General features: G+C 39.5%; 1 protein-coding gene across 6 annotated transcripts in view; it reads right to left on the bottom strand.

Annotated features, from left to right (window-relative positions):
- The window catches only part of LOC309660103 (uncharacterized protein), a 293,525-nt gene that overhangs the window by 41,803 nt on the left and 239,695 nt on the right, over positions 1-12,027 (bottom strand). The gene's annotated exons all lie outside the window — the stretch shown is intronic.

Genomic DNA, 12,027 nt, shown 5'->3' with positions numbered 1-12,027 from the left:
GCAACAGAGGAAAGATCAGTCTCCAAGCTCACTCACATGCATGGTCGTTGACAGGAGTCTGTTCCTTGCAGACTTTTGGACTGAGGGCCTCAATTACTCACTGGCTGTTGGTTACCCCTATTCTTTACCATATGGGCCTCTCCTTAGGGCAACTCAAAAACATGTCAGTTTGCTTCCCCAGTGCAAGCCAGCAAGAAGAGCCATAGAGTGAAAGAACCTGGTAGCAAAACATAGTGCTAGCCAGAGGGGAGTCACAGACTTAAAACCTAATCTTGGAAGTGATATCCCATCACTTTTGCCATGTCCTATTCCTTAGAATCAGGTCCCTAGGTCCATTCTGTACAAAAGAGGAGGGGATTACACGAAGGTGCACACACCGGGAGGTGAGAGCATTAGGAGCCATCTTGGTAGTCAGCCTACCAGAGCAAGGATAATTCATCTCATTCCCTTTAAATTCATTACTTGGAGTTTAGGCAATCTTGCCTCTAACAAGAATGTGCCAACTCAGCAGCTGAAAGAATACCAGGGCCATGCTTGGCTGTGATCAAATTGCTTTTAGTGACCTGGCAGGGGTAGAATGGAGCCAGCAACAGAGGCCCATGCTAACTGGGTAGGTGCTGCATTCCTAAGGAACATTGAAAGAAGACACTACATTTGCATTTTTCATGAACTTCATTTACAAGCTGTACTAAAGTCCATCACATTTTGACAGGGAATGAAGTACAACACATACCACATACCTTCTGGACAAGTCTTAACATGGTCCCAGTTCTAACCTCTGTTTCAACTTTGTTCCAAAATATTTAATCTTCATCAAGAAAAGAATTCCAAGACAAGTTTCCAGAAGAGTGTTCAGTGGATCAAGTTGCTACCTAACCTAATCCTGAATACCTTCACTAAAACTGGAAAACAAACCCAAAGAATGTTTGGGACTGCAGAAACATGTGCTGGGAACGTTTGCCTTCTCTGGATGCGTTAAGGAATAACTGGTTTAAAACAATGATACACAGTTAGACTCTTCGATTCCTATTTCTGCTCTGCTCCCCCTCTGATACCTCAGTCGTGAGGAGCTTTTGAGTGTTTACCACCTGCCATTTCTTAGGGAAGAGGAGGCAGAGGAATAATCTTCTGAATCACATTTGGTAGTGAGTGATAAGTGAATAAGAGATCTCATATTGTTTCTATGGCCTGAAAGATCGATAATTTTTTCTGATTAAAATCCAAAGAGAACCAAATGATCTGATTTCCCCATTTTTGTATCTTGAAGTCACTGTCTTCATTATCACACATCTTGCATATTATCTTCTCTGTTAACTGGGAACAACTTGAAAACAGTTCAGAAGAATGAAACTGTTGAAGTTCAAGTTCTTCTGTCTTGCCTGTGAAAATGCACTTGGAGACCCACCCCCTGGGTCTCACCACCACGTGAACACACAAGACAAACTCTCTCACTTCCTTGCTTGGAGATAGGCCTCTCACTTCTGTAAAACCCCTGCTCTTCTTTCCGGATGTAGCTGAAGGGCTTATACTCTGAGAATTCTGATGATTCCTTCAATCAGAACTAATTGAGTCCCACGTCTGCCCCTTTTTGTACCTATCTTTGTACTCCAAGGACTATCTCTTGGACATCTGTCATCCCCAGGTTGTCACTCAACGATATTTGAAATATGAAATAGATGATTGAACATATTAGGTCAGCAAATAACATTTGGCATTAAAGAAAGTTAAAATAACTTTAAGAATGAAAGGAAGAGAGTTTATAGTGAGTAGCATATTCTAAAAGGCGTCCATAATCCAAGATATGGGTCAGGGAACTGGGCAAAAGGCTATAGTTTTGTGGTTTTTAATTATGATGCATGTCAATCCAGATAAAGCTGGATTGTGTTTTTAAGCACAAGTTAACACATGTTGGCTAAGGTAAATGCACACGCTAATCTTCACTGACTCACTTAGTCAAAACAAGACAACATGCTAGTTTGGGAGAGGCACTTGCATAATTCTTCAGATTAAAATTCAGCTTCTCATTTTTTCCATAAGAAAAATACCAACCAAATATCAGAAAAGAATTACCTCATAAATCACATTTCCATAGAATGGATCCTAATGTAATGTAGATTTCAGAAGCATTGTCCAAAGGATCCACTAAGGGCAGTTTTACTAAAATATGATGCCATTGTTTTCATATTACCATTCCTTCAAGGTATGTTGGAAAACCACTGAGTATTCTGAAATGAAACAAAAAAGACCAAAACTGCTGGAAACGGGTAATAAAATGGCTACCAGCTTTTGTGCTATTACTATTTAATATGTACAGAGAGCAATAGAGCATTTATCCAAGTCCTGAAAAGCAGTAATACCATTGTAAAAAAGATTGATTCTCAATGGAATCCTCCCTAAAAATATCTAACTTTAAATCATAATAATAACAATAGTTTGGGGGGGGGGGGTGTTGGTGCCAGGCACTGTTGTAAGCACTTTACATTTAATTACATTTAATCTTCCAGTCTCATGGTCTAGGTATTAAAATTATCCCCATTTTGCCGGAACTGTAGACACATCACTTCACAGTCCTAAAAAATATCTTTCAATGACAATAAACTTTTAATGCTGCAAAGAAATATATCCATATCTACACTTTGCTTGTAAGAGCTACCCATGGCAATCTTGGAGCTGATCATAGAAGCTGCCTTTTCATGGTTTGAGTTCCAAGTGGATGATTGTACATGTTTGAACAATCATGATGACTCATATCCTTCACTTGGTCCATCTGTTGCAATTCATCATTTAGTCTCCATCGGTTCCAGTTCTTACATACACTGTGGCTGAGATAGAGAGTGACAGGACCCTTTCATTTCTGATACGGCACCTGGTCCCAGCAGATACTTTCACTCAGTTATCTCCCAGGTCATGACTTTTCACCTGTACAGAAACCACTATGAATTTTCAGTGGATGCTCTATATTTTCTTTTGACCAGACAGGAAATGAGTCAATATTTATGGAAAAGGGATAAAGGAAGGAGACATCTGCAAAACGATGTGAACTTTTAACTAATTTTGAAGGGATAGTCATAAATATTGGTAAGAATGAATAAAAACTATAAAAATTGGTGTCTACATTGTACACATCTCATATTGTTATGGAATTGGTTGTTGGTTTTCTGTTGTGCATTTTTTTTAGAAACTCGAGAGCTCCACAGAATTTTAAAAGAAAAAATACATATAAGCAAGAAAATATTAAAGGACATTAATAATATGTTAGAATAGTTAGGGAAGGATTTTTAAATGAGAAAAAGGTAATAGCAGCCTTCCAGATAATTCTGCATAAACAGCAGAGTTCTATGCCAATCAAAAAATACAACAAGTTTTGCCCAGCACACAGCTGTCTATACATGAATGTCAAAATTAAAATATTTATGAAGCCTGTGCTTCTCCAGGCCATACTAATCTAATAAATGATATTTCTCCATCTTGGGCCTCATTTGCTACTGTAGCACTTCCACACTCCTGCAAAGTACAACCTATAATTATATTTGGGAGTCCCCAGAGGATATTTCTTATGGCCTTTCAGTTACCAGGTTGCATCTTCCAGTTTCTTTTTCTCCAGCTTCCTTTTACTGATGTAATTGGCTAGACATTTGCCAACCACTAGATTGCATGAAGGTCACGTGGCACTGCCATGCTGCTGACGACCCCTGTTAAGACCTGTGAATTGGTTTGCTGTGCCCAGACACCAGGATTCCTTCCAGGAGCTGCGATGTCGCAGTATCACTGCCCACTATTGCAGTGGCGGAGCTATCATGAAGAATAATCCCGGGGGCTGTGTCCACCTCCAGATGTTGTTGAAAGCTATTGGCCTCAGGTGCCATTAGAGTTAGGACACACACATCCTGAGGCCTGGGCCACTAAAAGGGTAGAGAATCCAGTATGCTAGAGTTTCCTCTGTTCTCTCCCTCCCTCAACAAGCCAGGAAAATGTTGCACTATGAGATAAATGGGAAAACACTTCTTTTTCTTTTACTGAAGACTTTAGGCTCAAAGCAGCAATACTTCATGTTCCCAATATCTCAGGGGTTAATTTGTGAAAATAGATCTTTCAGTTTTGACCTCACATCTTCTCCTCTCCCTCAAACTTAGACATGGATCTATAAGGAAAGGACAAATTTTAGACAAATTCTAGTGATAGACACAGTAATATTATTTTTTTTTACAGTGATATTATTATTAAAAAACATTCCACTCTCCTCTGAAGACTGAGACATTTTTGGGGAATATAACTCTGGCTCTTTCCTCTTTTAAGATGAACCTTACCCAGGAGACTTCATAATCTCTCACGGAAGTAAACTCTTCGTGGACACGCTCTACCACTCAGTCCTTCCGACATGTCGGAGTGAAGAGTTTAAGCTCAACATGGGCAACTGCCTTCTGCACTACTTACAAAATCCTATGATTTCAATGACTAGCCCATTTCTCCCAGGAAAGAATAAGTGGCCAAAAAGTAGCACTTACCTGAAACTATTGTTTGGCTGAATTCAAATGAATTGAGGGAATAATTTTATGAAACTATTTAGATGGACTCATTATTTATTTCAATCTTTTATATGAATTGACTATCATTCTGGATATCTGTAGACAAGTTCTTAAAGATATGTCAGTAGGAACCAAAACAAGGGCCAAATCCAAAGGTCTCTTCGTCGTATAATGATTTTTGAGCAAATGTATGGTACACGCCGCAACAAAGATCCTGCGTGCCGCAACTAAAAATAAAAGGAGATCCCACATGCTGCAACAAAGATCCCACATGCAGCAACAAAGACCGCACATACTGCAACTAAGACCCAGCGTAGCCAAACAAATGAATTAAAAAAAAAAAAAAAAGATACCTTTTTGGTATCTTTAGTGTTGGATGAACAAAGTGTTGAATAGAAACAAAAGGTAAAAGAACCTTTTGCATTAAAACTTTCTGTACTGCCTACCTTCCCCCTTGCCCCTCTGGATCTAATCTCTACCCCTCTCCCCTCTATCTCTGCCTCAGGAGTATACACTGCATGACTGCATCAATGAGCTCCCTTGCCTACTAGGCTTCTGGTTGAGCCTGGTCAACGAGGAGCCCACTCAGAATATCATAAGGAAAACAGAGTAGGGATAGGGCATTTACTTGGGGTATTTCTGTGAGCTGTATCTCTCAAACAAAAGTCTCAATTCCCATGGGATGCCTTGTCCAAACAGCTATTTCTGTTAGCTCCCTCCTCTGGCCCATTCAGGACTAGGGCTAATAAAGCTTCCCCTCTGATACTAGCCCAGGGGTCCTGCATTATCCTTTGTTGCTTCCCTACACTTACCTATGCATTTCACTAAACTCTCTTCAACTTACCCTGTTTGAGTGTGCCATTAGTTTCTTGCCCTGACTGAAACACTCATTCTTAAACAACAACAACAACAAATCTACACATGAGTCATTTAATGTATTAAAGTAGACCAGAGTCTCTTCTCAGCTGCTCTAGGTTTCATCATATATTTATTTGTGAAAGCAGGCAGGAGATCTGGGTTCCAGTCTCAGCTCTACCATTAACTAGCTTCAGGACAGTGAAGAATTCTCCAGGGCCATTATTTTCTTAAAAACAAAATGAAGGTGTTAGACTAAATGATCTCTAAGATCATTTTTAGCTTTGTGTCCTATGAGGGACTAATAAATTACTATGTGGCAGCTCTCAAGAATGAACAAGCCAATAAAAAGAATTGCATAGACTCAGAGCTATAAGGCACCATGGGAATATTTTTATGTAACAGCTTTATTTCTTAGGTGAGGAAACAGACACAGAAAAGAGAAGAGACATATTCAAAGTCACTGGTGATGAGCCAACTTGTTGGTGGCAACTAATAGGATCCCAAAGTCCTTGCTCTTATCCACTGCACAATGCCACTTCTCTACACAGCTGTTGGTTCGGGTTGTTATTTCCATTCTCTTTCCAACCTCAGGGCCTTTGCACATGCTGATACCGGTTTTTCTCACTGTTCAGATCTCAGTTTAAATACCAAACCATAAGATAAGGCTTCCCTGACAACCTGGTCTGAGTAAGTCTCCAACTACCCCTTACCATTACTCTGCACCACTATTTCCTGTGTGTTGTCTTCACATCACTTATTCCAAAATGTAATTAAATACTGTTTGTTTACTTGTTTCAATTCTGTCCCCTTTCTCCACTAGACTCTAAGCTCCCTGAGACCAGGGGCATGTCTGTTGGATGCATAACTCTATATGTAGCCCCCTAGTAAAATTCCTGGGGCAGTATAGGCATTCAAAAGAAAGTATATATTGAATTCACTATTGAATGTCTTTTACAAAACAACAAACTAGGGTATAGACTGTAGTTGCCCAAATGCTCTCATAAGAGAAGAGTTAGGTGTAAACCCTCAATTCTCAAATTTCAAGGGATCATCTCAGGAAATTATCTCCCTCCCTCTCTACTCCTTTTCTACACTGCCTCCCCTAAGGGGCACGATTCACAGTGAGGGCTGGTGGAAGAGGAAACAGTAGGCCAGAGGCTCACAACTCTTAACTAGATGAAGTAGATGAGATCTTCATCTACACATAAGGGCTCACAGGACCACTAAAGGGCAAAATGTAGCTGTGTATGTACTTTATCTAAGGTCAGGCTTATAGCTGACATCATTACCACCGCCACCCAGGCCCAGGGGGTCTCTGGAACAACATGGTAGCATTTGAGTTGACACAATGCCTAAGGAGATGCTACGGGCATTTAGTGTAGCACAAAAGACAATCCTGTAAAACAAAGAATTTTCCTGCCCCAAAGGCCACAGGGGCCAACATTTTCCCCCAGATTTTGTTTCCTCGAGCACCTCAGAGTAAACCCAAAAGGAAAAAATCCACAATTACATGAAGTATCATTAACTTAGAAATGTTTCAGATAGTTAATGATCCCAAGACACGCCGTTAGCAGTGAATTGCTCCACTGTCTGTGCTGGTCTGAGGAACAAGGGAGTATTAATAAATCTTCTACCTTCATTCTCTTCTTCAAACTTCAAAGACAGGTGGTTAAATAGCAAGAATAGCTCAAGTAGTGTTTTGGTGTCTCTGGGTGCAGTTTTGCTTCGACAGCTATGTTTCACCCAAGTCATGAACATGTGTTCCGGCCTCCCAGTGATGGATGCAAATATCCATTGTTCAAGTCAGAATATACTTCTACCTGACAGCAAACTGTATTCTGTTCAGAGCAAAGCTGCTGCGTTTTATTGTTGGTGAAGAGGCGAGTGGTAACTTGTGGAAGTGTAAGTTGTTGGAGTATGAATAATTGATGTTGGACATAAGTCCTTTCTTTTATGGACTCCATTCATTAGGGGAAAATCCAATCAGGAAGCATGGTTTTCATGACACCAGGCTTAAGGTATGTCTTTGGGAATAAAAACATTGGCTTTTTATATGTCCTGGGCTTGGATTTAAATAAATCAGGTCCTGTAACTGTGAGAGACGATTGAAATTAAAATATTAGAGGCCACTTTTCTACTTATATAAGGAGAACAAAACAGAAAATTACTAAATGGGTCAATTGATCTAATGATATCTCCAGGCCTAGGTTTAAAAATAAAATAAAGTTGGTAGATTTCAAAGGAAGGATATGATAACCTCTTTCCAGCAAGTTACCAAAAGTAAGCCTGGAACATTTGTGGACACCCTCTTTAGAATTACTTTCATTCACATATTCATTCATGCATTTGAGTATTTTTTTCAATCAATAGATTTTTTTTTTTAATTGCAAACATCCTTTGTGTCAGGCACTAAATGCTGGGTTGATAGCAATGAAGAAAATGGACAAGGTCCCTTGACTTATAGAGATTACAGCAGTCTCTGCTTACTGTATATGAAAAATACCAGTCGCTACAAAATCCATTAATCGGATCCAATTGTAGGAAGTGCTGTGAAGGCATATCAGTCCAAGATGCAACCTTAGAAGTCATTAAGCTTGACCCCATTATCTCAAAGGTGGGAAGGATGAAGCAGAAGGAGAAGTGACTTAAGTGAGTGTATACAGGGGAAGCAGCATGCCTGCAGCTCACACCAGTGAAGCTATTTTCTTCTGTGCATAAGGCGGATAGGACCACTAATAGGCAAAATACAGCTGTGTATGTGCTTTAGCTAAAATCAGGCTCACAGCTCATGTCATCTAAAGATTCTTCCTTAAGAACATTTGTCTTCTAAACCTGAGAGTTCTTTTTTTATTGTTTTAATGTGACCAACATTGACTGTTTTCATTTAGTTTTGTTTATTAAGCTTATATATTATATCTGTCTATGATTTGTTTGCTTGTCAGTTGGTTGGTGGGCTAGTTTTAGCAAGGCTTAACTACTTCACAGTTGTAAAAAGCCCTTTGTACAAGCCAATCAGAAAAGGCTACCTACTGATGACTCCAATTATAGGGTATTCTGGAAACAACAAAACTACGGAGACAGTAAAAGGATCAGTGATTGGCAAGGGTTAAGGGGGAGGGAAGGAAGAACAGGCAGAGCACAGAGGATTTTTAGGGCAGTGAAACACTCTACGATACCATAATGATGGTTACATGTCATTATACATTTGTCAAAGCCCATAAATATACAACACCAAGAGTGAACCCTAAGGTAAAGTATGGACTCTGGGTGACAACGATGTGTCAACACAAGCAACAAATGTACCATTTTGGTGTGGGATTTTGATAGTGGGAGAGGCTGTGCTTGTGTAGGGGCTGGGAATATATGGGAAATCTCAGTACCTCCCCCTTGATTTTGCTGTGAACCGAAAACTGCTCTAAAAAATAAAGTCTATTTTTTAAAGCCCTTTATAAAGAGACAAATCAACAATTCAGTAAACAAGGAAGAGACAAGTACTGCTATCTAGGCCTACCTTTACTGATATGCCTTCATTCGTTCAACAGACGTTGACTGCACACCTACTATGTGACAGTCACAGCTCTAGGTGCTGGGGATTTAGCAGGGAACAAAAACTCCCTGGAGCTTCATTCTAATGGGGGAGAAGGACAGAATAAATAAATCCATAAATAAATAAGTAAGTAGTGTGTCAACTGTGGAAAAGCTCTGAAGAAAATAAGCCAGGTCAAAGGAGAGAGGACAGAGTTGGGTAGCAAAAGTTTTTTTTTCTGGTAGGAAGATCAGGGGACTCTTGATTTAATGCCATTTAAGTAGAAAATGTAAAGTAGTGAGGGACTGAGGCTTGCAAATATCTAGGGCAAGCGTGTACCAGGAAGAGGAAAGAGCAAAAGCTAAGAGTCTGGGATGGGAGAACACTCAACCCATTTGTGGCAGAGCCAGGAGGCCACTGTGGCCGGAACAGAGGGAACAAAAGGGAGATGAGGTCACATGAGTATCAGAACAGATAGGGGAAAGCCTTGTCAGCCATGGTAAAGATTCTGGATTTCATTCTGCGTGAAACGGGAAGTCACTGGAAGACTCTGAGGCATATAATGTTACTAGAATGCGAGTGTTTAATTTCAAATGGCAAAATGGTGTGATATACGTTCGCTGTAATATTTAACACTCGTATATTGCTCTTCAGATTTCAAAGTGCTTTCATCTGCATGACTGCATTTGTATCCTCCTAGGGGTGTTTAATGGGAAAGTGTGAGGAAGAGCTGTGAAATAAAGATATATATGGGTTAAGGCAAATATGCAAATGCACAGCCTGAGACCGTTTGGAATTAGGCCATGGTTATCTGTCCCATCGTAGCATGGTTTCCTTTATCAGGACAGCCCTTCCTTTAGCACATCCTTAATGGATATTTGTAGACTGTAGAAGATAAAGAAAATTTTGGGAATTGGGTCACTGCCGTGGATCTTGAGGGGGCGGGGAGCAGAGCTGGGTTGCTGGGTAGCAGTTGGGAATAGTTTACAGACAGGTGGTACTGGAATAAAATTAGGAGTACTTCAAAGTGGGGAGTTATGGTTCCCTGAAATTTTTTCAACCCAGAAATGTCCCCTAATGTCTGGAGAATACCGGTCAAGCTCTATCCAGCCCTTCTTAGCCTATCCACCAGAGGCACATCCAGAAATAAAACTTCCCAGTGCAAGATGAGGTGTGAAAAGTTCATTTTCATTTTAAAAAGCCTGTAGGTCTTCCCTCTGAAATGTTCTGTCGCCCTGTTTGTAGTTTCCTGGACTGGAAAATCTGGTTCTTCGCATGGTTCTGCCTATACTTCCTGATGTTTATTATCTCTATAGTACACAAAAATACACAGTCAATTTCATTCTTTTTTGGCCGGTGGGTATGTACAAGAAGGGTTTTGTCAGATAATTAGAAGTATGAGGACCGGTAAGTCCTTGGTTTTTGTAAATGTTCTTATGGACAGTTTTACCACTGTTTTTTTTTTGACAGAACTGACATGTAACATAGGGCCTTTTACTTCCTAAAGGTATTGTAATTTATGAAGTATATTTAATATCTTTTATGCATGCTTTGGGCAGATATGAAGTAAGAATGGGAAATATTATTTTACTGTACTTCCCCTCTAAAATGAATTTAAGAAGTGTGTATACTTCTGAAAGTAGAAAATTTTAGTTTATTGCTATGAGTATTTAATAGTCTACATTTCCAATGATGAGTAATTTGATGTGCGTGTGTGTGATGCTCATTTAAGCATACATAATAGCAAATGGATATGGAGGTGACATCCAAATCCAGAGAATCCATCATATATTTATGAATATAAATCATTTTTCATCCCCCAATTAGTCCATTACAAAATAAAATTTACAAACCAAGCAAATGTTTCCCATGTCAATTACCAGATTTTAATCCCTTGCCTATATAAAACATTCAAAGGAGGACCTCAAATTTGGAAATAGCTACTGTGTTTTTCATTATAAGATTTAACATTTTCCTTGAGTCAATAATTCATGACATTTTCCAGCTTTCTCTCAAAGCTATTCTTATAAGATGAATCAAACGAGAGAAGATAAATGTGGACATTTTAAAGAAAGCTATCTCTGCCATCAAACTTCTTTTTTTCTGAAATAATGATGCCGCCTCCTAACTCAGAGCCAAAACATGACGATTTAGGGGTTGAATGATTATATTGTAAGGAAGTAATGCTATTTTATTTCTGACTTTTTTAATTTCCCATTTTCTATTTCTGAGTGGCATGAAGGAATGCACAAGCTCTTTGGTACATACAGAATAAAAATTAACTGAACTGAATATTGAAATTACCAAAGCACTCAATTTCTTAAGATGCAGCTGATCAAAAATAGAATATTCTAATTTCCTTGGAAAGAGGGGAAGAGGGTGAGGAGTTTAAAAAGCTCTAAAATGTATAAATTGTATCTATATACACACAGACATACAACCTATGGTTCTGTTTTCTGGAGAACACTGACCAATACACTATCTCACAGTGTTTTTCTGAGGATGAAAGAACAAGTTCCATATGGTGCTAGAATATCGTAGGTGTTTAATAAGTTTTCGTTTCTTTCCCCATTATTCACCACCACCCCCCCAAAAAAAAGTTACAGGGGGTCCACTCATAAGGCAAGTTCTGCAAGCAAATTGGCTTTGTCCTCTGGGCTTTGTAGGAGAATCGGGGAAGGGGGTAGAAGGAGAAAAAGTCACAAGGGATGGACTCTTCCACAGAGGATGGAGCTGCCTAAGACACAAAAATTAAAGTCCAGTGTGTCATTAGCTGTCACTTGGCCCAGATCCCAGATCCAACCCTAGGCTGGGTGTGACTCCACCAGAGGAGAACGCTCTATGCACAGCCGGAGTCATTTTAAATGAGAGCTGTGGGCCTGGTTTCTGGAAACCATCTGACATCAAACCCAGAACCAAACTGTGTTTCACTTGGGCTCTGGCATCTAAGAAGCATGTGGAGAAAAAGAATTCAAAAATAACTCCATCAGAAGAAGCACTATAAAATAAGGCTAAGGTTTTTTCTCTGTCACTGAATGTGATAAAAATAATGCAATACCTTAAATACCATCACTGCATTTTATCAGAATTTCTAAGGGAGAAACTAAAGCCAAAGTC

The sequence above is a fragment of the Balaenoptera physalus genome, assembly GCF_965194825.1.
Source record: "Balaenoptera physalus genome assembly, chromosome: 4".
In the NCBI taxonomy this organism is placed as follows: Eukaryota; Metazoa; Chordata; class Mammalia; order Artiodactyla; family Balaenopteridae; genus Balaenoptera; species Balaenoptera physalus.
Note: the sequence above shows the minus strand (reverse complement) of the source record. Positions and strands in the feature narration are given on the sequence as shown.